Source organism: Lactuca virosa, chromosome 5 (assembly GCF_052849685.1).
Source record: "Lactuca virosa cultivar CGN04683 chromosome 5, Lactuca_virosa_CGN04683_v6, whole genome shotgun sequence".
Classification (NCBI taxonomy): domain Eukaryota; kingdom Viridiplantae; phylum Streptophyta; class Magnoliopsida; order Asterales; family Asteraceae; genus Lactuca; species Lactuca virosa.
The window spans coordinates 61,097,857-61,124,721 of NC_136430.1; the positions used below are offsets into that span (position 1 = coordinate 61,097,857).

The following is a 26,865-nucleotide window of genomic DNA, read 5'->3' on the forward strand; positions in this document are numbered from 1 at the left end:
GAGAGTTGACTGAAGTGAGAAGAGAAGTGTGATCAGCTTGGAACTCAGTTCGAACAGAATCAAATTTTGCTTTCTCTTTTTGAAGGGACTTTGAGATAGAATCAACAGAAGCAATAACCTTTGCAGCATTGGAATCTGCATGGCCTTTGAGTGATTCCAAAAAGATCTTTGAATCATGAACAAGATCTGTTACTTTGGTTATTGCTTTCTTGCAGGTATATGTGGAGGCATCCACAACCTTTGTAGATTTGTCGATTGCGGCTGTATATTGCTGAAGAGCAGTGTCAAGAAAAGCTTTTAAAACAACATCTGAATAAAGTGCTGAGGAACCAAGCAATTTGTCAAGCTTATCATTAAGATCTTTTAAATGGAGCTTTGTCACCGGAGCATCATCATCATCTTCACTTGGAAGTAGATAAGGACTATAATAAGTGGAGTCAAAATCAAAGTTTTCACCTCCTAGAGTAGTCTCAGAGTCTGTTGAAGGTGATGGTGAGAGAGGTTTGGTGGTAATAGGGGTGTTAATGCCAACAATATGTGCCCCCGTATCAGATACGTTGACACTCACCGAAGGTCCAATGGTTGTGATTGTTGTAGACTGAGAAAAGATTGGTGGTGGTAGTGGAGCAGTAGTAGTAGGTTGAGAAGTGACAGGTGGTGGAACGGGAGCAACCGAGATTAGTATTGCGGTTTGTTTTGGAGAAGGAGGAGGAGTAGGAACGTGAATCTGTACCTCAGGAGTTGGAGATCGGGGAGGAGTATTTCCCCTTGGTGAGCCTTCGTGTTGAACCTCCTCTTCTTCATTGGCTGGTTGGTCCTCTTCATTGGAAGCAGGAGGCGTCAGTGCCTTTTGTCGCTTTCCCATCTTCTTGACCTTTTTCTTTTTGGGAGCCGAAGGTGCAGCTTTATCAGCCTTAAGCTTTTTAGGAGATGAGGGACCTTCGGTCTCGGCTTTCTTAGACTCCGGTTTCTTCCCCCTCTTGGCAGGTTTGTCAGCTACCTCCAAAGCACTCTGCATCTCAGGAGTGAGTTGGCGTGGACCCGAAGGAGGCAATTTCCTGTAATCAGCTCATTGATTCAGAAATAGAACCGATGTATATGAACTTTGTAGGGTCAGTTACAATAATTTTGACCGTGTGAAAAGTAGCAACAGAAGACAGCAAAGCATCCGCCATGACAGAAATCTAAAAAGTCTCAATGGCTCTGCGAGTAACTAATGTCCAGAAACGACCGCATGAAATCTTAGAATGTTTAGATGAGGAGTTGAAGCTCTGCACCAGTTGTGACCAGATTAGTGAACCATAATCCAAATTGATTCCATTGTAGAGACCATAAAGAATGGTCATGAAACCTTTACTCGCCCCATCCGACCCTGCAACCTATTTTGCTAACCCCTTGTAGATAAGTGTAAGCAGACCATTCCATTGAGGTGGTAAACATGACTTCTTGAATTTCGTCACCGTAGTTAGAACGTTCGTGTATCCCATGTCATAGAACATCGAAAACAACTGAGTTGTTGTTATGAAATCCGGTGAGATGACAGAAGCATCTGCAGCAAGCCCTAGCAGTGAACAAAAGCGTGCTTTGGATACAGATATGTTGTGATCAGAGATATCGAAGAAGATCTGTTCCTTGCGTTTGTCATAGGAAGCAGTGAAATAGACCTGTGATAGAAGGGACATGGGAACTGATTCGACTTGTGTGAGAGCAATCACCAATGGAGAATACTTGAGACACTCTACAACGTGAAGCATGTACGAGTCATAAAGAAAAGGATCCAATTGAATGATGAGATTCTGATTGGGTTTTATCGTAAGCAAAGATGATGAAGCTGTTTGATCCTGAAGAGAGGATGATTCTGCCATTGTTGTAGTGAAGAAGAAGATGAACAGTTTATATCGCCTGTTGTTTTCAAGAGAGAGGTTGAAGAAGGTAAGGAGGTACAGTAGGTGTGAGAACCCCCTTTTATATCGTTGCCAGGAGAGAGAAAATATCCGCTGTGATGATGATACGATCTCTGAAACGTCGCCAGAAAAAGCGCGATTTGACAGCTTGGTTTCCCTAGATATACGTCAGCAGGCGTGGGTGTAGGAACCGTTTCAAATTCACACGCCCAATCCAAATTCTTATCCTATGAGTCATGTGGAACCCTTATCCAATTACCGTCTCTTCAATTTTGAAAATGCTTCAAAGTCAAGTACAAGCAGCTACAAACGAGACTCATTCGTTCGCTTCATGTTAAGCAACCTTCGTTCTGCCATAAGAAAGGGAACCACCATATCTGTTAGAACCGAAAGCACAAATCTGAAAAGTGCCATTAGTACCACAACCAAGAGTTTGGAAAATCATAAAGATCTTCGTGCAAGAGTGTGCCAAAGAAAAAGAAATAAAGCAAGATGTGTATGGGATATAAGTGATGTCTTTGAAGACATGAAACGAATGATCCCGGGCACGAATCTCTTCCCTCAAAGTCAAGAGAGAATGAGAAGTGTCTATGTGGTTTCCCATGAAATATGATCAAATGTTTGTTAAGAAACACTGAAAGACATCTTTTCAAGTATAGGCTTTAGTGGGTGGTTTAGCTTCAACCGAACTTCGATACTTAAAATAAGACCGAAAGAAGGATGAAGTACTTGTGAGACCGATGTGGTCTGTTGAACAAGTAGGTTGGAGAATTTATTTTGTGACTGGATAATAATAAGAAATTTCAAAAACAAATCTGAAACTGGACCTTATGGGAAGAAGCGTATTGGTGATAGACAATATCATAAAGATCACGCAAAAATTAAAAAGGAGATTTCTTGAGGTACAAGTTATAGCTTGAACATTTTAGCGTTCACCGTCAATTCATTCAAGGTGTTGAATTTTGGGTCTCACTCAACACGTGGTGAACGTGTCTAAGATCATCAACACAGATATTGTGTAACCATAAACCTCAGTGGTAATTGCTGAGAGTCTCAAGGGTTACGATTGTGGAGCGAAAAGTGATGGAGAAAAATGAGGTGGTTAAAGAGCCGAAAGTACCTCTGCAAATTAAGAAAGACAAAGCAGAAAACTCTTAACTCACTGTGAGAAGAGTAAGGTAGCTCATGACTGAAGTGAATTTAGCAGCCAAATTGGGAAGAAACGATAGGTGTCGATCGAATCATTAAGGCTTCACTCAGAGTCTAGGAGGCGTCGGTCAACATGCAGCAGCATGCTTCTAGGGACACTTAACTAGTATAAAGATAAGAGTGTTATACCTGCCCCAGCTCCAATTGTAATTGAGATAGCATCTGTGATCGTCAAACAAAACAAAAAAAAAACGAAACAAAACAAATTTTTTTTTGAAATTTTGAATATTTCTGAAAAAGAATAAAAACAGGAAAAAAATATATTTTTGGAATTTTGAATATTTCTGAAAAAGAATAAAAACAGAAAAGAAAAATATTTTTGGAGTTTTGAATATTTCTGAAAAAGAATAAAAACAGAAAATAAAAATATTTTTGGAGTTTTGAATATTTCTGAAAAAGAATAAAAACAGAAAATAAAAATATTTTTGGAGTTTTGGAATGAAAATAAAAGAGAAATAAAAGGTAAGCGAAAAGATAGACAAGATATACAAAATATACAACCGAAATCAAACTTCATAAAGATGAAGCGAAATGGGCCGAGCGTTCGGTTCATTTCGGTTCCCGAAAATTTTGGAACCGAAATAGACCGAGCGTTCGCTCTATTTCGCTTCTCCAATTTTTTGTGAAACGGAAGGGGTTTCGGTACCGACTCAGCTTCCATCATTCTCAAGCCTTGTAGAATTTTATTAAAGCTCGCTTCTGGTAGGGCCTTAGTGAAGATATCAGCCAGTTGATCTGAGGACCGAACGAAGTGAACTTCAACGTTACCATCTTCCACATGGTCATTTATGAAGTGGTATCTTAGTGCAATATGTTTAGTATTCGAGTGTTACACCGGATTGTGACATATTCGAATCGCACTTTTTGAGTCACAGTAGAGAGGAATCTTCTTCATGCATAAGCCATAGTCTCTAAGTTGGCTTTGTATCCATATGACTTGTGATGTACAGGATGCTGCAGCGATGTACTCAGCTTCGGCTATGGAAAGAGACACACAAGTTTGTTTCTTTGATTGCCAACTGACTAGTTTACCATCGAGAAACTGGCACCCACCAGTTATGCTCTTTCGGTCCAGTCCACACCCACCAAGATCAGCGTCCGAGAATGCTTGAACAAAGAAGCCAGATTTTGCAGGATACCAAAGACCGAGAGACGAGGTTCGCTTCAGATACCAAAAGATGTTTTTCACTGCAACCATATGAGGTTCTCTTGGATTTGCTTGAAACCTTGCACAATAGCAGACTGAAAACATTATGTCTGGTCTACTAGCCGTTAGATACATAAGAGACCCTATCATTTGACGATAGAGAGTCACATCAACAGCCGATTTCTCAAGAGATAGAGTCAGTTTCGTGCCAAATGCCATTGGAACCTTGACTTTGGAATCTCCCGTCATGCCGAACTTCACCAACAGAGTCTTCGTGTACGCTTCCTGATTAATGAAGATGTCTTCTGGTCCCTGTCTTATATTCAATCCAATGAAAAAGTTAATAGGACCCATTGCGCTCATCTCAAATTTAGTCTCCATCAACTTCCTGAATTCAGCTGTTAAGCTAGGATTCGTGGAGCCGAAGATGATGTCATCGACATAAATCTGAACTATCATTAAGTGTTCGCCCTCTTTCTTGCGAAAGAAGGTTGGGTCAACCGAACCTTGTTTGAATTTTGACATTTTGAGAAAACGTGTTAGAGTTTCATACCAGGCTCTCGGGGCTTGCTTCAAACCATAGACTGCTTTATCCAGTATGTAGCAGTGATCAGGATACTTCTCGTTCACAAATCCGGGTGGTTGTTCAACATATACCGTTTCTTCTAGTTCTCCATTCAAGAAAGCACATTTTACATCCATTTGGAAAACTTCAAAGTTTTTATGTGCAGCATATGCCAGAAAGATTCTCACTGATTCCAACCTTGCTACAGGAGCGAAGGTCTCTTCATAATCTATTCCTTCTTCCTAACAATATCCTTTCATCACGAGCCTCGCTTTGTTGCAAATTACGTTGCCTTCTTTATCTAACTTATTTCTAAAAACCCATTTTAAACCGACTACAGATACATCCTTTGGTGTGGGAATCAGCCTCCAAACACGATTTCGTTCAAACTCATGGAGTTCGTCTTGCATAGCTTGCACCCAATCAGAGTGATCAAGAGCAGCATTTACTGTTTTCGGTTTAATTTTGGAGACAAACGAATTAAACATGCAGAATTCTACTTGAGAGAATAAAGCAGCTTGCTTCGCCTTCAGTTGAGAGCATGTGAGAACTCCTTCATATGATTCACCAATGATTTGAGTTTTAGGATGATCCTTTGTCCATTTTATGAGAGGAGGGTAACTTGGATCATAGGCAGGATCTAGCTCAGCATTTACTTCTACTTCAAGTTCTGATTCTTCTTCATTCTCCCCCTCAAATGGCGAAGCGCATCCCATGTCAGAATCTGGATTCTCCCCCTCGAATGGACCTTCATGTGTTGGGCCTTGTGATGGATTCACCCCTTGATAAGGCAATTCGATTGTTTTTGGTGTAGACGAACCCTCCCCCTGGAGTATAGAGCTTTCTCTTGGAGGGTCATTGGTGGCTGGATGATCACCTGTTGCAGTAGGTTCGCTTTGAGTCTGCTTCTCGGTTGGTTGTTGAGTTTCACTTTCCATTACTTTAGTAGCTTCATCGATGATTTTCTTCAAGGTATCGATATTGTTATCTGCTGCTTTCGCTTCTGAGTGGATCGCCTTCTCTGGTTCATCAAAGAGCAGCATGTACTCTTCAAACAGATTGGAATTGGGAATTGAGACTTTACCTGATTCCGGAAAGATTTCCTTCGTTGAACCTTCGCTTGCTTGAATCTTCTTCATGTAATTATCATCAAAAGTCACGTAGTAGGTTTCTTTAATTTTCCTTGAGCGTTTATTCAGAACCCTATATGCTTTTGAAGTAAGCGAATAGCCAAGAAAGATTCCTTCATCTGCCTTTACATCAAACTTGTTTCGGTTCTTTTTGGAGTTAAAAATAAAGCATCTTGAACCGAAAACATGGAAAAACTTTACATTGCGCTTGCGATTATTCAAAACCTCGTATGGAGTGATGGAAAATCGCTTGTTGAGAAAGGACCGGTTCTATGTGTAACAAGCAGCAACTATAGCATCTGCCCAGAAGTATAATGGAAGAGAAGCGAAACTCAGCATGGTTCGGGCGGCTTCACACAATGAATGGTTTCACCTTTCAACGATCCCATTCTATTGTGGAGTATAGGGAGCAGAGAAGTTGTGAGTCACTCCCTTTTCAGCGAGAAACTCTTCAAAGTCTTTATTTATGAACTCTACCATTATCGCTTCTTATTTTTCTTACCACCTTTCGCAGCTGCAATTCCACTTGCTTGATAAAAACTTTCAGCTTGGGAGTCGCCTCTGATTTCTGTTTAAGAAAGAAAACCCAGGTGAAGCGTGAAAAATCATCTACAATTACAAGTATCAACTTACTACCACCGATGCTTTCGATAGCCGAAGGGCCACATAGGTCGACGTGTAGTAGTTCAAGAGGTTCGATGATCTTGGTATTGATACGAGAAGGGTGACTCTTTCGGCTTTGCTTGCCCATCTCGCATGCTACGCACATATGTTCCTTGTCAAATTTGAGAACAGGAAGTCCACGCACGTGATCCCCAAGCATCAGCTTATTAATATCTTTGAAGTTCAGGTGCGAGAGTCTTCGGTGCCACAACCAACTTTCATCTGAGTTCGCCTTTGTCAGCAGGAATACAGCTGGCTTTCCTCTTATTGGGTTGAGATTAAGAGGATACATCTCGCCTTTGCGCATGGATTTCAACAGGACTTTCTTAGTTTTCTTCTCGATGATCTCCGAACCCTCGTCATCGAACGAAACCTTTAATCCAGTTCCCACAACCAGTTGAGAGACGCTGATTAGATTATGCTGCAATCCTTCCACGTAAGCTACTTTACGAATCGAAAATTCGCCATTTGTAATCATCCCATATCCTTTGATCGTGTCGTATGAGTTGTTTCCATATTTTACACATCCACCGTCCTTAAGGGACCGAAACTCCCTAAGATCTTCCCTCCTTCCTGTCATGTGACGAGAGCAGCCACTGTCAATATACCATTCATCGTCAAACTGCTCGTCACTAATAACCTGCAAAATTAAGCAGATTTAGGAACCCAAAGTCTCTTGGGCCCTGGTGAGTCTTTTACAGAATATGGAATTGCAACAGAAAGATCAACCAAATATGTTCTTTTTATTAATGTGGTTTCATCTTTTCGTTTGATGGTGTAAACTTTTATTTTATTTTTATCTTGCTTCAATTGGGGTGTGTTATTGTTAGTTGGTTTTTCAGTTGAGTTTTTCTTCGGAGTCCTAAGGTTAGCTGACTTTTTCTTAACTTGTGCTTCATTATTATAGACGAGCTTTCCCTTTCCTTTGATATCCTCCACTGGGTTTGGTTTTGGTTGCGAGTGAGGAGAGTGGGATTTAGGACCGAAACTTGACTTTCGGTTCTTGGCATAGAAAGAGTTGGGACTGAAACTTCCTTTTCGGTTTGTCTGACTACATGTGTGGTAATGATTGCCTGAAGGAGATTTGTCCCTTGATTTGTCATTTGCTTTGGGATTGGACGCCCTTTTAGAGTGAACATAATTAGGGTTTTGGGATTGCCAAAACTGTTTTCTCTCATTGAGGTTCTTCATGTATCTTTTGTTCCTCTGGCGTTTCTATTCAGCAAGTTGCTCTTGAGATTTATGAATATTCGCTCTCGGTTTCGGTTTCTCCTCATGTTTTTCGGTTGTTGTTGAAGATATGCTTGATGCTTTCATTGGTTCGTTTTGTATCTCTTTCGTGCCGCTTGAACTTGGCTTATCAAAACTTGAAGGTTTGTTGATGGGTTCAGCCACGTATCTACCATTGACTCTCCATGAGGTTCGCTCCGACAGGCCAACCGTTTCGTCTGCATTGTCTATGGGTGTAGACCAGAAGTAGTTGTCACAACCTTCAGCGTTATCTTTATCAACCAAGGAGGTCAACTCTTCCGTTTGTTTCTTAGTTATTCCTTCAACAGCATATACTTGGTTCGGCACTGTTTGCACCTTTTGATAAACAACCGCCTTTTCTTTGAGGACCTTGGACTTATCCTTGGAAATGCGAGCGAACTCAACAGAATTTTCAGATACAAGCGATTTTGCTGTTTCGTATTCGCTCTTGAGAAATTCTGAACAGTCAATCTCGTACTCTACTGAAATTTCGCTCATTTCACTTTCTTCATCAAATTCAGAAGTGGTTTCTAAATTCATTTTATTTTCTGAACTTAATTTGACATTGGATGAGTCAAACTTCTGTATGGTCTCAGTTTTGATTTTTAATTTATCATTTTCGTCCAACAAATTCTTTAACATACATTTATGTTCTTTGGACTCAATAAAAGCCTCAATTTTGTCCAGTCCATATTTGTATGTCACTGAAAGCTCATCTGAGGACATTATAGATTCACATTCAGCAATGACTTCTTCCTCCTTAAATTCAAGGAAATGCAAAATCATTTTATGAATCTTTTTACCTATCTCACAATGTAGATGTGACTGGGTGATATTAGTATATAAGCGTTTAGCAATCAAACAGAAAACATTTCTTTGTTTTAAAAACTTCAAATTGTCTCGTTGCACATAAATAAGTTCATCCCTAGCCCTAACTAACTCTGACTCCTTCTGCTGTATCCACATCCTTCTTTCCTCACTCTTGGAAGACTCCCTGCTGAGTTGGTCAGTTAGGTTAGAATTTGCTAAGCGAGTTTGCATAAGACTGCCACTTAAGTTAGAAAACTTGAATTTTAATTCATTTAATTCTTTTTCTTAGTTTGTTACTGGTATTTTAAGTGATTCTAGGATAGATTGTACCTTCTTGATCAACTGATCGCAATCGCTGATCTTTTCACTCATAGGCTTGGTAGCGAAACATTTGTCTTCCTTAAGCTTCGCTTCCTCATGCTTACTTTCGGTTGTTACCATTAAGCATCTCCCAGCCGACTCAGTAACTCCTTCTCTCGCCACATAAGCTCTTCCATGCGAGGGTCTGCGTACCTCTTCATCTTCAGAGTCTGTAGACCAGACTTCTACTCCACCAAACTCATCATCAATAACATGTTCCTGCACAATTAAAGCATTCATAGAAACGTTAGTTGCTTTCTTCTTCTTTATCTCCTCCAACTTTCACATGTGGTAAGCTTCGTCATCTTCATCATCCTTTTTCTCAGACATCTTTCTCAGCATGCAATCCTTAGCAAAGTGGTTCTTGCCGTGACAATAGTTGCAGTCATATCCTGAATCTCCCACAAGCTTGCTCTCCTTCTTCTCATCGTCCTTCTGAGTAGTGTTCTTGCTCTCCTCTTTCGTCTTTTCAGAGCTATAGCTTCCCTGCCAGTTTCGGTTCTTGCTAACAGGGAACTTTTTACGAGCAAACTTATTTGGGTTCGTTACCATCATTGCATATTCTTCATTAGTCAAATCGCACTCTGACATATCAGATTCTTCCTCTTCGTCTGCCACACTCTTGCTCTTAGAAACAAGGGCCATAGAACCCACACCCGAAACTACTTTCGCTTCCTTAGACACCACACTTTCATGAGATTTAAGTATACCCATTAGTTTCGCCAGTGAGTAGGACTTAAATTGCTCATGTGCCTTCACAGTCGAGACCATTGTCATCCATTCGGGTCTTAAGCCATTCATGAACGCGACCTTTTTTTCGATCACCTTCCTTTCAATACCATACTTCATCATTTTGCTAAGCAGATGGTTGAAACGATCGAATGTCTGAATGAGTTTCTCTTCAGGTTTTTGTTAGAAAGCACCGAACTCAGAGAGCAATAGGGTTTGGATCGAGTGCTCTAGATCCTCATCAGTCGAATATAATTCTTTCAACCTATCCCATATTTCTTTAGCTGTAGTGCATGAACTTACTAAACGGAAAGTATCAGCTTGCAAAGTGAATCTGATCATTCTAATGGCTTTAACATTGCATAACACCTTGTCTTTTTCGTCTTGAGGGATCTTATCTACGTCCGCCAGGAGTTGGTTATACTCTTTTTGAGTCTTGATCGTTCTGTTCGTTCCAGAGTGAACAAACGGACCCAATGTTATTGCTTCCCAGATAAGATAGCCATTGTCTTCGGATCCAACGACGTAGTCTTCAAAGTGATGCGCCCATACTTCATAATATTGAGTATAGAGAATGGGAACCCTCGTAGTGGATCCTATACTGTTGGAGATGTTGATTGGATTGACTTGAGAATCGTCGTGAGACATGATGAAAAACTTCTTCTTTTAATCTGCTTGAATCAGACTTGTAAAGTTGAAACTAGGGTTTTATCGAACACCAGATACACCGTCGACAAGAAGAAGACGACTTCTATATATTCGACAAAAGCGAAAACCCTAATGGATTCTTCAAACAGAAGAGATGCGTATATATTACACAGTCTCCTGCTCTGATACTAATTGTTGAGATTATTGCGCTATTAGATCGATAGATTCAAAACCGATAAACAAGAATGAAGTAATCAAAGAACACAAGGATGGATCAAAAGATGTCGAATGATTAATATCTCACACCTCAGAAGAGCTCGATGAAGAACTTTGACTGTAGAGGTGTGTTTAGGGTTACAATGCAAAAGCTATTAATGAGAACGTCTAACGCTAAAGCTATACATGCATGCAAAATATATAAGCTAACCCTAATGCTTAAACCACGGTTGGACAGGCCCAAACCGGGTAATCAAAATATCAACATTAAGCCCATATGACGCAACACTCTAGACCCAACAGAATTCTAACGGAATCTTTGATTAATCATTAATTAAAAGGAATTTGGGAACACTTATTCTATACGAATATAAAAACAAAATGAATTAAAAAACATACATTAAATTGTTTTTTTGTTTATTCTGTATCTTGTAATCAACATTTACATTCTAATACTTTTTATAACCATCATTCTAACAGAATGTTTACATATAACATTATGTATAACACAATTTACGAAGAATTATTTTATACAAAAATATGAGAACAAAAATAGATTTAATCAAACTCAAAATGAAAATTATTAATATTAATTGAATGAAAACATAAACTTACAAGGATAAACCCCTAAAATTCATGAATCCATATAATTATTAGACTGAAATAAAACTCCATAAAATCCGATAATACTAAATTGAAAACATTATTCAATTCCTAAAATATGTTGACGAAATAAACATCTACTCTCTCTTGACCCTTGCTTGAGGACAGTTCCTCCTATCATGACCAACACCAAAACAAATCCCACATCTTCTTATTTTCTTCCATTCTTGATTCACTTGGGATTGCTTGACATTTCGACCATTGTTATCAGAAAAGTCATTGTTATTGTTATCAATATTATCTTTGTTCTGAAAAACACAAAAATAAAATTCAAAATATGAATTTCATCAATGACATATCATAAGAACAAATATGATATGAATCTGATGAAGGATTATTTTGAACTATGAATAGAACAAAATTTATATGCATATGATAAACGATTATTCAACACTATCAAAATAAAAACGTGCATTAACAACATACCTCCATTAACGAAATATCAGAATAAGAAAAATGATATGAAGATGATGAATGATGAATCTGCAATCGAATAAAACGTATATGATGCTTATATATATATATATATATATATATATATATATATATATATATATATATATATATATATATATTATTTTCGTTGATAGGATCCATATTTAATAGCCTAAGATTTAGGAATTTGATTGATATCAATCAAACTTTAATTAACTCGGAAAAACACAAATTATATAGTAAGATTACATTAATACCCCTTAAGAATGATTGCCCCACAGTTATGCATATAATAACACAATAAATACATTAAACACCTGAACCTATATATATATATATATATATATATATATATATATATATATATATATATATATATAGGCTTAGGTTATTTTGTTTTCACTAACTATTGTATGTCAGAATGCACAGATCTGCACCAACGGATGAAATTAATCAATGGACATGATTTGAGGGTGTATGATACTACAATAGGATAACATGTACCATATAATCACACAAATTTTAGCAAAATGGTATTTTGAACAATTAACTATATTTATAAAAGGAAATTTTCGGATTTTTAGGGATAATAAATTCTCCTAATTTTAAAAATCTGATTTTTTTAATTAATTCAATTTTACTTCTAAAGTAATTTGTAAACATAACCGATTTTATTCTGTCAGAATATTTTTTTGTTAGAATGATGTTTTTTCATAATTTTATTCTATTAGAATATTATTGAAGATTAACAAAATTCTTGAATCCGATGTTGAAAAATAACAACATTCTAATATATTTTTATACATCCGAACTTAAAATACAAATTCATGCATATTCTTACAAACTAAAAGCCTTATACATTTTAATATAATTGTACATATTCTAAAAGAATATCAACAAAAATGAATAAAATTCTTAAAAAATAACAACATTCTTAAATTGTGAGTATGATCAAATTTTATTCATTCTTCAAGTTATTCCTATTAGGTCTTCAACGCATTCTTCCAACCATTCCTATCACAACTACAATAAAAACTAATAATGGTTAAAAACATGTTACTTGCAATTAACTATCACTTTATATATTCTGGTAGAATAAATAGAATATGACAGAATACATAGAATACATTATGGCAGAAATACACAGATTTTATTCTGGCATAATACATTCTGAAAGAATACATAGAATACATTCAAGCCATTCCTATCACAAATGCAACAAAAACATCAATATCTAACAATAAACACTAATTCATTATGAAAGAATGGATTTATATATATAAATTCTGACAGAATACACACAAATCCATTCACACCTCATACTCAAGTTTCACATCATAATATACTAATTTCTTCTAAAAAACAACACCAATTGGGTTTTTTTTATACATTGCAAGAGAGAAAAAGTAAAAAACAAACACTAATGGTATCCTACTGAGAATTAGTCAATTACCGGGAATTTGGCTTGAAACATCTCTTATGCATTCTATCGAACACCTTATGTACATTATCAAATGCTTCTGTGTAAAAGAAAAACCACCAACAAAGGAGAAGCTCAATACAAACATAAAGGGTAAAAGGAACCAACAACAAAAACCATACCACAACTCCAGGAAAAACCCACCACACTACCACTAAGCAGCAACAAACAATTGCACACAAGCCAAAGAACCAGCAACACATAAAAAAAACACCAGGGGTAAAAAGGTCAACCACCTTGAAAACCATTCCGGACAACAAGAATCGCAGAGGAGCCCTAGCAAAACAAAGTCAGACAGTTACGAATCGAGCCAATCAAAACTCAAACTTAGGGGAACTCCATGAAACAGAAATGCATATGAAGAATCCATAAAAACAACCACATAAATGTGACCTGATGTGGAATAAAGAAAAGAAACAATAAAAAACAATCAAATTTATTGAAAAGCTAAGTGATTTGAAGTCATGAAGAAAAAATAAAACTGTTTAAAAAAAATTATAGAACCTGTAACTGGAGAGGAGGCGTTGCTGGAGAGGAAATCAAAATCGAACTCACAAATGTAGAAATCAAAATCGAACTCACAAATGAACCTAAACTGAAGATTACAGCCTAAAAATTGAAGTTATAGTTCAAAAACGAACCTGTAATTGAAGCCAAAAAAACGTACCTGTGATGGATCGTAGTCGCCACCGAAGCCGCTACTGGAGTCGCCGACAAAGGTGTGTTGGAGATGACAGTCTCGCCAGAAATTCAGAGATGTGTAGCGTTGTTTTTTTACCCAGAAAAGAACGATCGGTAAGAAATCAATAACAAAAACAGGAGGGGGAGGCGTTGCTGGAGAGGAGGAAGAAGATATGTAGATGCAAATGAACGACATGGGTTATTTTTAGGGTTTTAAAATACTGATTTTCTTTTCTTAATTGTAGGATTAAATTAAATGAGCTCATTAATTGTAAATACAAAAAACCGAAAATACCCTTATTTGATTTAATTAATTATTTCATATTTACTAATTTGTGATTGGTGCTTACATGGACACAATAGTTGCTAGAAACATTTGAACCTAGCTCTCTCTCTCTCTCTCTCTATATATATATATATATATATATATATATATATATATATATATATATATATATATATATATATATATATATATATATAGAGAGAGAGAGAGAGAGAGAGAGAACAAATTACACGAATGGTCCTTAAGGTTTTGTTTTTTCCCTAAAGTAGTCCCTACGAAACTTTTTTCCCTCAGATGGTACCTACGGAGTAAACTTTGCACACAAAAGACCCCTATGACTAACTATGCTAACAGATTCTGTTAAGTTTTGTTAAATGAAAAAAATACCCTTTGTTTTATGCATACATATGGTCCTTTCTCTCTCATACACACTCACACACACACACTCTCTCTCTCCCTCTCCCTCTCCCTCTCTCTCTCTCTCTCTCCTTTTGTTTTTAGCATCCGACAAACAACAAATCAAAACTCCATTTGAATGATTTTAGATCGAATATAACAAATCTTTCCAGAACATTGCAAATCATTGGAGGTTAAAACTCGTTCATCACTACTCTCAGATTCAACAAAAAACAATTTTCCTTGATTTTAACCTTTTCATTCATTTCCACCTCAAATCCTTGATCAAGATCTGAAACATAACTTGCAAAATCTTCAACAACATATAACCCTAAACTTTGATCAACTAAAGTCTTGCATGCCTTCTGATTCCGCAACTCGAAACAGATCTTGAAAATCCAATGTTTTCCCTTCATTCTTTCCCTCAAACCCACAAAGATCTGTCCTCTTTTTTCTTCTTATTTTGTTCCAAATTACTTCAAACAAAAATGACAGAAAATTCACTAGCAATTTCGAAGCCTTCATCATCAAGTGAAGGGCAAAATCAAAAGAACCCACAATTCGATCTTTTTGAATCGATTAGCACCTTTCTGATGCATAGAAGGTTTGTGCTAGCATTAAAATGTTCATTATCTGTAGGTTTTGCTGTTCAATTTAGACTTATATACATCAAAGAAAACGTGATATAGGTTTTGCTGTTCGTCGTGACTGGTGTGGTTGTGATATGATCATGGTGAGGCTGAGGCGAGTTCTTAGAGACAGAAAAAAAGAGGTAGAAAGATACATGTGCAGGTGGATGGTGGTTGATGATGGTATTTGATTGTGTTAATGGCGCAACATATGCGATGTGGTCGCGTTCTCCTCCTCCCCTTTCAGTCGTCGGTAACGATACAGAGAAGCAACAACAGCTCCCTCAATCGCCACCAATTTAGGGTTTTCTCCTTGCTTTTCAGGATGAACTCAATTTGGGGTTATTTTTATGAAGATGAGATTTGTGTTCTTTCTTGGAGAGAGAGAGAGAGAGAGAGAGAGAGAGAGAGAGAGAGAGAGAGAGAGAGAGAGAGAGAGAGAGAGAGAGGTCCTACTTTTTTTTAATTTCAGATTAACAGAATATTATAAATAAATAAATAAATAAATAAATAAAAACAAAGGGTATTTTTGTCTTTTCACACACACTTCACAGATTCTGTTAACAAAGTTAGTCACAGGGTCTTTTTGTGTGCAAAGTTTGCTCCGTAGGTACCATCTGTGGGAAAAAAGTTTCATAAGGACTACTTTAGGGAAAAAAACAAAACCTTAAGGACCATTCGTGTAATTTGTTATATATATATATATATATATATATATATATATATATATATATATATATATATATATAATATGTTATTCTAACTACAAAAGAAAATGATGATGTGATTATATCGATTTAATCCCAACCGTCCAAATCGTCGCCTAATCTGTTAGTTCCAATGTGCAGTTCAACCATGGTCTAAGTCACGCGTTCCTCCCACGCTACTCGCATTTTGTATGCTGAGAGTCAGAAAATAAATCCTAAAAGTTTACGCTTATCGGAGCTGATTACCGTCTCTCTCTGTCTAACGTGCGATCATTCTCTCATCGGCAGAATCAAAGGTTCGATAAATCATGAATCGTTTCGTATAATTTAATGATTTTGTAAGAACATCTAAACCCTAAACTGCTAATTAGCTCTTGAGGATGTCTGTGTCTAGTTATTTTGATTTGTTTATTGCAAATATTCGTCTCAATCGGCGTTTTTCACGGAAAATGCAGTAAAATTTGATGGCAAAAACTTTCTGTTTTTGTTTTTGTTGCTTGTTGGTTCTGTAATCGAAGCGATAATAAATATTTGTCTTGTTTAACAAGTTTCCATCATCTGCAGCCCCAACCCCAGAAATATCAAGTACTCCGAGAAGCACTAAACATGCACCATCAACTTTGATCATAACCACCGGACCTCCTGCATCGTCAAAGGGAACTAGAAGCAAAAAAGCACCAACCGGATTGAAGGTTACAAAAACCAAAGAACCATCCCAACCAGTTAGAACCGCTCCATGTCACAGGTATTTCATAGAGTATTTCGATGGGAAACATGAATGCATAGTCTGTTGTCAAATCTACGAAACAGGGACAACTACAGGTATATGTCTTTGAATCTTTTAGATTGAATTTTAATTCTGTTATGAACTTGACATGTTTGTTTCTTGTTGTTTACTTAGTTCATTTGGCTCGTCATCTCTGGAGTAAGTATGGCTTATTGGTGCCTTCAGAACTGCAGAATGTTGCAACAACAGATATTCCAACATTTATGCAAATTAATGCGGGAAAAAGTCAAATTCATTTTGAATGAACTATCTTCAAAGGTGTCTATAACCCTGCACATATGGAAGTCATTGGAGAGCACTCTATTACATCAGCATTCATGCTTTCTATGTGGATGGAGAGTGGCGCATGCTAAAAGTCCTTCCGGAGGTGTCACCCGTGTTCAACACTGCCAACAATGGTGAAGCCATCCTCAAGATTTTAATGGATGTTCTTGAAGGATATGATCTAAAGGAAAAGATAATCGCATGCACTTACAAGATAAAAACTGTAGATGGTGAATGTGAGTTATCCAATAATAAGTTTGATGTATATGTTCAGAGTTTGAAAGCTTTACCGTTCTATTTCATGCGATGTGGAGGAACATCTCTGCTCAACTACATTACGAATTTTCTAAAGGAAAACTATTTACTTGTACAAAAAGTCCAGGATACGTGGTTATTGTTGTCTTCTTCAGAGCACACTATTGGCGATTTTAAGAACCTATTACATTCTTCTTTGGGTGAGGAAAATGTTGTCGATTTTTCCACACAATGAATGCAAAAGTATTTGATGCTTAAAATTGTTAGTGAGGTATATATACAAGCAATAATTTAGTTATTATTATTATTGTTTTTTTTGTCTTAGTTTTTTAATTGGGTTTTTATATAATTTGCAGAAAATTGAAGATGTGAACGCTTTAATTGGAAAAGCTGGACAGGAGCTGAATCATGTCATTGAACCAAAATGAAACAAACACCATAAAGCTCTTGGTTGGTTATCTTGAGATTGTCTACGGATCAACAAAAGAAATATGTAATCAGAAGATGAAGATGAAGATGTCTACTGCAGGGATTACGGTTTCAATGATGGATTCTTTAAGGAAAGCTTAAAGTAAACAAAAACTGCCCAGATTGGTTAAAGGCAAAGCATGTGGTATGGAGAAGGATTTGAGAGATATAAGTAAAGAATTGTACACAACATTTTGTTTTATCTGCACTTTTCAAGACCCCCGAATCTGAGGAAGTGGGAGTTGGCTTATATTTCAGTCGAAAAAGAAAGAAGAGTACATAAAGGAATCGGTAGAATATTTCAACAAAAGTTAACCCATCAAAGTCACCGGAAGTGGGAGTTGGCTTATATTTCAGTCGAAAAAGAAAGAAGAGTACATAAAGGAATCGGTAGAATATTTCAACAAAAGTCAACCCATCAAAGTCACCTCCCAAACACAACCAGCAGAGGTCTTTTCTTGTCAAGCCTCCTGATGCTAAGAGCATACATCACAACCCTTGATGTATGCTCTTAGCTCTTCTTCAAAATCTAATTCAATTTTTGTTGAAATATTCTACCGATTCCTTTATGTACTTTTCTTTTTCTTTCGACTGAAATATAAGCCAACTCCCACTTCCTCAGATTCGGGGGTCTTGCAAAGTACAGATAAAACAAAATGTTGTGTACAATTCTTTACTTATATCTCTCAAATCCTTCTCCATACCACATGCCTTTGCCTTTAACCAATCCGGACAGTTTTTGTTTACTTTAAGCCCTTTCCTTAAAGAATCCATCATTGAAACTGTAATCCCTGCAGTAGATATCTTCTGATTTGTTGTTCCGTAGAAAATCTCAAGATAACCCACCAAGAGCTTTATGGTGTTTGTTTCATTTTGGTTCAATGCCATATGATTCAGCTCCTGTCCAGCTTTTCCAATTAAAACGTTCACCTTTTCAATTTTCTGCAAATTATATAAAAACTCAGTTAAAAAACTAAGACAAAAAAAATAATAATTAAATTATTGCTTGTATATATACCTCACCAACAATTTTAAGCATCAAATACTTCTGCATCCATTGTGTCGAAAAATCGACAACATTTTCCTCACCCAAAGAAGAATGTAATAGGTTCTTAAAATCGCCACTAGTGTGCTACTCTGAAGAAGACAACAATAACCACATATCTTGGACTTTTTGTACAAGTAAATAGTTTTCCTTCAGAAAATTCGTAATGCAGTTGAGCAGAGATGTTCCTCCACATCTCAAATCCTTCTCCATACCACTGCTTTAGGGAATGTTCCTCCACATCTCAAATCCTTCTCCATACCACTGCTTTAGGGAAAGAAACAGGAGAAACAGGGAAGGCAAAACTTGCCCTGCCATCTTCAATTGTCAATATGTATCTTTGTGTCAGTTTTAGTATCAAACGTTTTTTTTTTTTTTTAGTTAAAAACTTTCTGAATGGTAGTGATGAACCATGTTTATGTTTCTTATACATTTGAAGAGTTGGTTATTTGCTTTATTTGTGGTGTGATTGCAAATATGGTTCATGTCGTTTGTTATTTTCTTTGAGGTAAGGTCTAAACCTATTTAAAATTGTAGATATAGTCTAGTTTAATTGTGGATTTAGTCCCTATTAAAATTAAAAAGACTAGATTGGGCGGTGATCGGCGATCCTACCGGAATCATTCACGCCGTCGTAGGGGTTTTGTAGCTTTTTTGTATATTTCTCGTGTTAATAGATAATATAAATTTAGAGTGTTATTTTTAAGTATCTGGTGAAATCTCAAGTATCCCTACGTTTATAATGAACAAAAATAAAGAATGTGAAGTGAAGTGAATGATAAGGTGATTGGTGCGCTAATTTAAAATAGAGTGTGTTTTACATGTGTTTTAGTCAACATGTTGACATACGGCTGGAATTCAGATCAGATAGTTAAATATCATTTTTCATGTTATTGGTTTGTATCATTGGAGTCCGGTTTTACATTTACGATAAATATTTTGTAACAACTATATGATAGAATTATGATGTAAAGTCATAATAAATGTGAAGATTCTTATGAATACTAGCTTGATTAATAAAATAAAATCTATGAAATCCTTTTTTCCAAGACACTCTCATCCTTTATGTTCTCTACAAGTTTATAATCAGACTAGGTTATAGCCCGTGACACAGTTACAAAAATAAATAAATTTTTATAGTAAAAACTCATAATTATTAATCAATTATTTTCAATAAATTATTAATTAAAAGATTTATGTTTTTTTATTTATGTGAAATTATAATCGTTGATTCAAATAAAATTTGTGAAATTTGTTTTTAAGATATATATGTAACAATTTTTATTTGTGAATTAATGAAAAAAATAATAATATTGTATTCTTAAATTTATTATAAAAATAAAACAACCACAATAAGTATAGTAAATTAAAATTGATATATGACAAATCAAAAAGTTAATTTGTTAAAATAAACATATATGAAAAAATATAATAAATTTCAAATGAAAACTAACAATAAAGTTTTATTCAATACTTTTTCAATCACCTGTTATGGTAAAAAAAAAATCAAAAGTAGGTTGCCATTAATTTCTTTGGTGCAACACTTCGTTTGAGTGCACCGCGGGTAAAAGCAAGGTCATACTCTTGAACTTGACTGCAAACTAGTGAAACAACAAATAAGAAATGAAATGAAAAATCAAATGACCAACAATATATATGCACAGTCGAAAATAAAACAAATTTGGACGTTTTCCTAAGACTAATTTCATTAACCCATAATGTGTTCAACTTCAAATTAGTCTTTTGATCTCATATGTCTAGAAAATTTTAGTTTCCGAAATTTGACTTTTGAGGTTAAAGATGGTTATTTCAAATGAAAAACTAAAAAATTACCCATGATGTTTTGACCTCCTATACTTCTACATATTACGGAAAATACAATTATAGCATTGTACTTTTGAAGTAAAATACTACAATTGGATGTTAACCAAAGGGTAAAAGGATGCGATTCATATTATAGAAAAAAAGTAGAAATTTTGTTAAGTAGGTTGTGTTTATTAGCTCTTGTGTAACATTCCGATGATGAGGTATTTTAAATTTTAACCCTAAGAATGAAGAGTTATTGCATTTAGCCCTTCTGTATGAGAAAGCTTGCAAAATAGTCCATAGTGACATTTATGTAATTCTGGCCCGAGGTCACGTACGTTGGGCGTACATAGTGTACGCGGGGCGTACATGCAAGATCTTCAAATCCTACTTTTCAGGGTTTAGGCCCTATATAAACATCATTAACTCTCAAATGCTCACTCCCTCACCAACCTCCAACCCTCATTTCGTCCATTGCAACCCTAATATCTTGTGTGTGTTCCTTTGAGCTTAAAAATGTGTGTTTATGGTGCCTTTGAAGCAAGGAGAAGATAGAAGCACCAACTTGGAAGATCAAGACCTCATAGATTCAGGAACACCTCACCTATAAGCTCCGCCACTACATATGATGCTCATTCTTATGTTGAACCAAAGGAAAGTTCACTTAATACAATCCAACAAAAATGTTCTCAAAAAATGAAATGATTACACAAACAATTTGACTTTTGAGTGTCAAATGACATATTGTTTAACATAAAAAATAAAGATGTTTAATTGTTATAAGTAATAAACTCTATAGCTATGTTTAACCATATAAAAAAAATGCTAAAATATAAGCAGCAAAAAAAAAAACACTTAATATGTCAATTGTGAATCTTTAAAACCAACATGTTGACTTTATCTTTTGGTATGTCCAAGTTAGTTTTCAATATATTTATACCTTTTCTTTTATATCTAGCAAGTGAAAGTGGTTCTGCATGTTTTAAAGTTTTAATTTTGTTGGTTTTTGTCATAACTAGCAATTTAGGGCTTAGATCGTGAAGCTTGTACACAACAATTTCCTCCATGTAACCTTGTTGCAACTTATTAGTAAAATTCAAACTACAATGTTATACGAAATCACATGAGCATACATTTAGAAATCAAATTGAAATAGCCCCTCGTAAGTCCAAAATGGATCAAATAGCTAAACAAAGTCAATTTCGGACCTTTGCCAAAACGTTCTCGGCCCAACACCCTATTGGACCGAAAACTCTTCCATGGGCCTTATTGGGCCGAAAACTTTCTTTGGACCCTATTGGACCGAAAACTCTCTTAATGGGTCCAATTAAGTCCGAAAACACATACATACTCCAAACCGAAAACCCAATTAAGAACATAGGGTGTTTTCGGCCACCGTGAAACCCCCTTGAAAAGCCTCTAAGGCCGAACATCTTCTAGGATTTCGGTTTGGGCAAGACAAAAAAAGAGAAAAGATAATCAAAAACCTTGACACCTCATAATTTTGCACTCTTATAACCATAGAACAACCAAGCCAAACCTTGAATTAACCTCCATGCCTCCATGCAACACCTACAATTACCCCCATGCAACAGGGCACTCATCTCCCCCTCCCACTTATATTTGTGGCCGAACACACACACACACACACACACACCTTACAAGTTCATTTTTCAGTCACTTCACTCTCAAGACAAATCCTCCCATCTCTCTCTCTCTTTCTCTCTCTCTCTCTCTCTCTCTCTCTCTCTCTCATTTCGTGTGTGTGTGCCATCTTCAAGGGGCTCTTCTTCAAAAACTCATAGACTTGGTAAGTTTCCTGTAAACTATTAGTGTTTGATACATCTCTAAGCTAAAAACTCCAATTTTACACATGCCATTTCGTGTGTAGTGCTTGGAAACCATAATTTTCGAGAAGCTCCTCAAGTTGTACAAGGCTAGACTCAAAAATCTTCTTCATTTTCTCCCTTCAACTCACGAAATCAAGGTGAGCTTCATACCCTACTATTTTCGTGTTTTCATACTTTTCGAGGGGGGGAGGGGGGGGGGATACAAGTCAAGTTTCGTTTAACCTTTGGATATTTTCATGCACCTACATGTTTATGTAATGATTGTGCTTATAATGTGGAATATCTCATGCTCAAACATCCAAAAATCGTGATTTACAAGCTTATCATATGTTAGATTAAGTTTGTCTAGTGGATAATTTCATGCATCATGAATATGTGTTACATATGAAACAAATTCTTGTGCAAAAAGGCTAACATTATGTTTTAGCTAAATAAAATCATGACGTATGTGTGTATTAACATATTTATTACATAAAAATTGGTAGACATGGGTTGTTCACTCAAAAATTTAGAAATCATGGCATGTATAAGACCATGTATGTTAAACTATTGGATAAATACATGCCCTCCTTTTAAGACCTACACAAATACTTGAATAAAATATTTAGGTTGTTATTTGTTGTATAAAAGAAAAAGAGATCGAGAATTTTTTTGAGTCAACCAAAATAAAATATTTTGTGTACAAAACTTTCAAATCGGTAAAAAGATGTTAAATAAACTACGATGTCTATATTTTACTGAAAATGATTTTTGTTAGTAAAATAGTCGTAACTACGTTGTCATTATTTTGATGGTTTAAAACCCAAGATAATATACTATTTTTGCAACATATGTTACAACTAGAAATATTCACTAAAGTCTATTTATATAAAATGTTGTATATAGTTTAACCGAAATCATATACAAACAGTTTTGTGACTAGAAAACTTGCGTGTCATAAAATGTCAGTCATAAAACTCATATTGCATGAGTGATAAGCTGTGTGTCATGAAATCTGTAAATCGCATGTCATAAACAGCATGTTATCAAAATCTGTAAAATGCGTGTCATAAAACATCTGTCACGAATTTACACTAATAAAGTTAGTTCATTATACAATAAAAAGATTCGAAATTTGTGTAAATCCATTAATGCTCTAGTGAGACACTATCTTCACTGTACCTACCTATCGTACACTCTAAGTTCTGTAGTTATAACCAGAGTCTCCTGGAGGGAGAGCGAGATAAGTATGTATAGATCTATACGGGGATTGACACCCCCACACCTGAGCTGTTCGCTACAGCTAGACGGGGCCAGTCTAGGGTGACAAATATCTTACCGAATCCGACGCCTGAAGAACGTCATGACAAGCATAACAGTCACATCAAGCAGGGTTATAACGACTCACATAGGGATTAACAATACTATTTTGATTTACGAAAAGCTTACACTTCATTGGTTTTATATATTATAAAACTACACACCATTTCAGTACTCTATTGACACTAATCCAGTCTTAGGGTTTAAGACTACAGTTTCATACAATCAGAAAATATGGGATATTCTGGGAACATACATTCACATGATTCAAAGGAATGTGCATACAAATATTCATGGTTTTTGGAAACAAACATACAATTCATTTTTATGGAAAATATTGGATTTTCTGGAAGCATACAACATTTTGGCCAAACAAAACAGATACAACTATTTTCATACAAAAATGCTTATGAACTCATCAACATTCTATGTTGACGCTTTTCAAAACGACTTGTATTCTCAGGAAACCAGTAAGCAGATACTCGAGCTATGGATTTTGGATATTTTGCTGCATTATGAAATTTACAATTCTGTCGCTTTTGTGTAACATTTGAACAATTACAAAAAAATGTAAAATTATGAAGATTGTAATCTTAATGTATGTCGTTGTTTCTATGTCCATTTATATTCAACTGTGATGATACAATAAATGACGTCAACCGCCCCCGGACGTTTCCGCCGCCCTGGTTCGGGGGTGTGACAGATTGGTATCAGAGCATTGTTTATAGTGAACTAGTATATCTAACCATACAAGATATATCACTACAACTACAATGGGACTAAAACACTCTGAAAAAAAAGTATGCTTTAAAAATATAAGTATTTTATAAAAGTATACCTGCATGTGAGTACATTAACACTAGAGTCCTAATATAGAAACAAATAAAAAGTCTTTAGAGGAGTTGGACATCGCGACTAAACTTAGACAGTTATGTAGTCATATCTAGGGTAAATATAGCCTGATAAACTATATTTATTCGAGATATGACCAACTATATTTATTCGAGATATGACCAACATGTGTTTAGGAGTGGTCGAGTTGGACAACAAAATCTAAAACTTACCAACCTTAAAACAAAAGGGTCTAAGAACAAAACTAAAGGAAATAAAATACTATAGGGGTATTTTAGTATTCTATCTATTTTTCTCGTACTTATATATTCACGTACAGACACCATGGCAGACTTCCACCACCCAGGAGATCCTTTTTCCCCAAAGTAGGGAAATAGGGGATGGATAGAGGAGGATCCAGAGGAGGATCCGAAAGAGATCGAGGAGGAGGAGGAGGAGGTCGATGAGGAGGAGGAGGAGGATGACTCGGACGCAGAGTCCGAAGTCATTGACCCTCCCTACATGGCCAGGGAACCAATGCACCGATGGGGCTACAATGGCCCTACGCCTCTCTGGGCTTATGATATAGAGAGATGGAGCAGGCACCAGAGGCAGCATCCACCGTTTAGGGATGGAGCGAGGGTTCTATGATCTTCGCCATGGAGGACCCGCCGACCGAGCCCTTCCTGTCTTGGTCCGACAGATCTCAGATATCGGTGATCTGGCTCAGACGACATCGAACCGAGTCGGAGAGATGAGAGCTGTTGTGGAGCTCACAGCGGCACGCACCCAGGACCTCGCGATGGATCTCCACCCTATGGACCGACTTGTTGAGGTCCTTGCTACCGCGCGAGCGGAAGTAAGGGAATACCAGATGAGACATGCTGCCTTTGAGGAAAGGGTACTGGAAGCCGAGCGCCGACTAGCTGAGCTGCAGGGTGCTTGCACTTCATCCCAGACACCGCATGGGACTAGTCGGTGTGAGTAGGATCTGTCTTACTCCCCCGCCATGATAGACGAGATGTTGGGTATGCGTTAGTGCTACCCCTTTCTTTTTATTTTGTCGGTAGGACCGACCCTACGTTTAAGTGATTACACTACTCGGAGGGTCGTTATGCTGTCGGATTTTTAACTTGATGTACCGTACTATGTACCACTACCTTATTACTAATGAAACAAACATGTGTTTTATTTACGGATTTTGTTATATGCTATGTTTTATCTATTCATTTTTGTTTGGTATAACAGGATTTCAATTACATGTACAAAGTAATACTCAATAACCACTAGCTCGACATACATATAAGTGCAATGTTACATTACAATAGTGTTCAAAACGTGTGTAACACCCAAAAATCATGACCAAAAATTTCGTTTTTAAATTTAGTAGATTATAAAATTGTTTACTGAAAACATCATCCATATCATATCTGCCCGAAATCTCATAAGTCGAATATCGTAAAACATGCCGTGGAATAATAATAATAATAATAATAATAATAATAATAATAATAATAATAACAATAATAATAATAATAATAATAATAATAATAATAATAATAATAATATTAGAGTACAATCCCATGGATCTCAAAATGCGGAATCATATGTGTGTGTGATGCGCTGCTACCGTGCCAGCTCCTTCCCCTTCGACGAAGAGGTACCTAAAACCAAAATTGAAAACTGTAAGCACAAAGCTTAGTGAGTTCCCCCATCATACCACATACCATACAATAACATAACATGCTAGGCATATCTGGGTGCCGGCCTCCCCTGCGGTCTATTTCAACTGGATAGCTGTGCTGGCCTCCCCTTCGGTCTATTTCAACCGGATAACTGCCTAGCATATCTGGGTGCTGGCCTCCCCTTCAGTCTATTTCAACCGGATATCGGGGACTATTTCACCCCTACCACTACCACATAGAATCATAACATACTGGCACATAGAACATAACAGGTGATGACATACCAGACAATTATCACACAAACAATCATCTAACTACGATCTCCTACTAGTGGGTCGGTATTGTGGCCTTAGACCCACTTCTACTGGAAGGTAACTCACCTCGAAAATCTAAGTGTCGAATCTCACGGGAAGTAATCTCTAACACCTGCTCCGACGACTCCCGGCTACCATAATCATAACAACACTCAATCAGAATCTATAACACTACTTAGGGTAAAATGACCATTTTACCCCTTGGCATAACTTAAACCATTCATAAGGCCCAATGCTAACTTATTAAATCCAATGCACCCACGGCCCATTAAACGCTCCCTAAGGGCCCACTAATGGCCCAATTTTCTAAATTGGGCCCAACTCTTCAAATGGGCCTTTTCACAAGTCTAAT

General features: G+C 36.5%; 1 long non-coding RNA gene across 1 annotated transcript; it reads left to right on the top strand.

The window, feature by feature from the left end:
• Positions 1-16,009: 16,009 nt before the first annotated feature.
• LOC145115279 (uncharacterized) lies at positions 16,010-19,185 on the top strand. The gene is made up of 4 exons (XR_013711491.1): positions 16,010-16,205; positions 16,474-16,731; positions 16,811-17,486; positions 17,572-19,185. It is a non-coding gene; the product is annotated as an uncharacterized LOC145115279 (long non-coding RNA).
• Positions 19,186-26,865: the final 7,680 nt, after the last annotated feature.